The 2,440-nt window shown below is 47.1% G+C and overlaps 1 long non-coding RNA gene across 1 annotated transcript in view; it reads left to right on the forward strand.

Annotated features, from left to right (window-relative positions):
* The first annotated feature begins 536 nt into the window (after positions 1–536).
* LOC108283979 overlaps positions 537–2,440 on the forward strand; it is a 19,297-nt gene continuing 17,393 nt past the window's right edge. The window contains exon 1 of the long non-coding RNA XR_001817036.2: positions 537–604. This is a non-coding gene — a long non-coding RNA (uncharacterized LOC108283979). The remainder of the gene's footprint in view (positions 605–2,440) is intronic.

A 2,440-nucleotide genomic window follows, 5' to 3' on the forward strand; every position in this document is an offset into this window, starting at 1 on the left:
CTGGAGTGCAATGGTGCAATCTTGGCTCACTGCAACCTCTGCCTCCCGGGTTCAAGCGATTCTCCTGCCTCAGCCTCCCAAGTAGCTGGGACTACAGGCACATGCCACCACACTTGGCTAATTTTTGTATTTTTAGTAAAGACGGGGTTTCACCATTTTGGCCACGCTGGTCTCAAACTCCTGACCTCATGATTCACCCTCCTCAGCCTCCCAAAGTGCTGGGATTACAGGCAAGAGCTACCTCAGGGGTCCAAAAGCTATTCTTAAAAAACAAAAAGAAATGGCTTGGGGAAGGGAGGGAAAAAAAAGAAATGGCTTTAAGGCAGGGAGGTGAGAGAAGGGGAGGGAATTTTTAAAAGACTTCTTTACCTAAAAATTGACGGAAATCCATGACTTCCAGATACTTAGAACTTTATAATACATTTAGGCTGGGCTCTGTGCCTCATGCCTGTAATCCCAGCACTTTGGGAGGGTGGATCACCTTAGGTCGGGAGTTCAAGACCAGCCTGACCAACATGGTGAAACCCCCGTCTCTACTAAAAATATAAAAATTAGCCAAGTGTGTTGGCATGTGCCTGTAGTCCCAGCTACTTGGGAGGCTGAGGTTGCAGGTGCCTGTAATTCCAGCTACTTGGGAGGCTGACGCAGGAGAATCACTTGAACCCAGGAGGCGGAGGTTGCAGTGAACCGAGATCACTCCATTGCACTCCAGCCTGGGCAACAGGGGTGAAACTCTGCTTCAAAAAAAAAAAAAGAACTTTACAGTACATTTAATGTGAGTTAATGTGTCAGAGAGGCTACTTGTAAGGGATACAGGGGAGGGTTACTGGTGTAAAACAAAGGACAAAAAAGGGTTTTCGTCATGAACATAACCTTTAGAAAGAAAAAATAAGATGGGAGAGGGGCTGAGAGAAGAAGTAAGTGGGGAAGCTTTGGTCCCCATGGCCTAGAGGCCTGAAGTGGGCCACCAGCCAGGCAGGAAGGGCTTGGAAATTATTTCACCTGTTTTGCAATTGCCTAGAGCCTGCCTCTCCTGGGGAAGCGCCCACTGAGCTCATGCACTAGCCCCTTCCTGGGGAAACTCAGGGAGATGTCCCTGATATGGACTCCTCTGTCGAACAAGGCATGTGACTCAACTTCAAAGGGTAGTAAGGGAATCGTCCCACAATAAATGTTAGGAATATGTTCTATGGAGGTTGTGAATTATAAATAATTTTCTACTTTTAATAATATAGGTAAATAAATATCTGGAAGCTTTGACATGAATTTCATCCTAGGGATCTTTTTTTTTTTTTTGAGATGGAGCCTCGCTCTGTAGCCCAGGCTGGAGGGCAGTAGCGTGATCTCGGCTCACTACAGTCTCTGCCTCCCAAGTCCCGGTTCAAGCAGTTCTCCTACCTCAGCCTCCCAAGTAGCTGGGATTACAGGCACAAGCCACCATGCCCAGCTAATTTTTGTATTTTTTAGTAGTGACGGGGGTTTCACCATGTTGGCCAGTCTGGTCTTGAGCTCCTGATCTCAGGTGATCTGCCTGCCTCAGCCTCCCAAAGTGCTGGGATTTCAGGCGTAAGCCACCATGCCTGGGCTTTTTTTTTTTTTTTTTGAGACAGAGTCTGTCGCCCAGGCTGGAGTGCAGTGGCATGATCTTGGCGCATTGCAACCTCCGCCTCCCCAGTTCAAGCAATTCTCCTGCCTCAACCTTCTGAGTAGCTAGAATTACAGGCGTGTGCCACCATGCCCAGCTAATTTTTGCATTTTTAGTAGAGACAGGGTTTCACCATGTTAGCCAGGCTGGTCTTGAACTCCTGACCTTGTGATCCACCTGCTTCAGCCTCCCAAAGTTCTGGGATTGCAGGTGTGAGCCACCACGCCCGACCACATCTTTTTAAATCCTATGAATTGATTAAAATATGCATATTTACAAATTAGGCCTAGTAACACTATCTGTCATCTCCAATAACCTCCTGACTACTCTCCTACCTACTTGCTGGCTTTTCTCCAAAACATTTGCACAAAACAACTTTTAGAAACCTCCAATGCCGGCCAGGGGTGGTGGGTCACAAGTTCAGGCGATTGGGACCATCCTGGCTAACACAGTGAAACCTTGCCTCTACTAAAAATACAAAAAATTAGCCTGATGAGGTGGCGTGCACCTGTAGTCCCAGCTACTCAGGAGGCTGAGTCAGGAGAATCACTTGAACCCAAGAGGCAAAGGTTGCAGTGAGCCAAGATTGTGCTACCGCACTCCAACCTCATGACAGAGCGAGACTCAGTTGCCCAGAAAATGACTTGTTGGGCTAATATGAAATAAGAGTAAACATGGTGAATATGAACATGTGGTAAACATTGTGCCCTTTTCTTTCTTTCTTTTTTTTTTTTTGAGACAGAGTTTCGCTCTTGTCATCCAGGCTGGAGTGCAATGGCGCGATCTCGGCTCACC

Source organism: Cebus imitator, unplaced genomic scaffold, assembly GCF_001604975.1.
Source record: "Cebus imitator isolate Cc_AM_T3 unplaced genomic scaffold, Cebus_imitator-1.0 Scaffold266, whole genome shotgun sequence".
NCBI lineage: Eukaryota > Metazoa > Chordata > Mammalia > Primates > Cebidae > Cebus > Cebus imitator.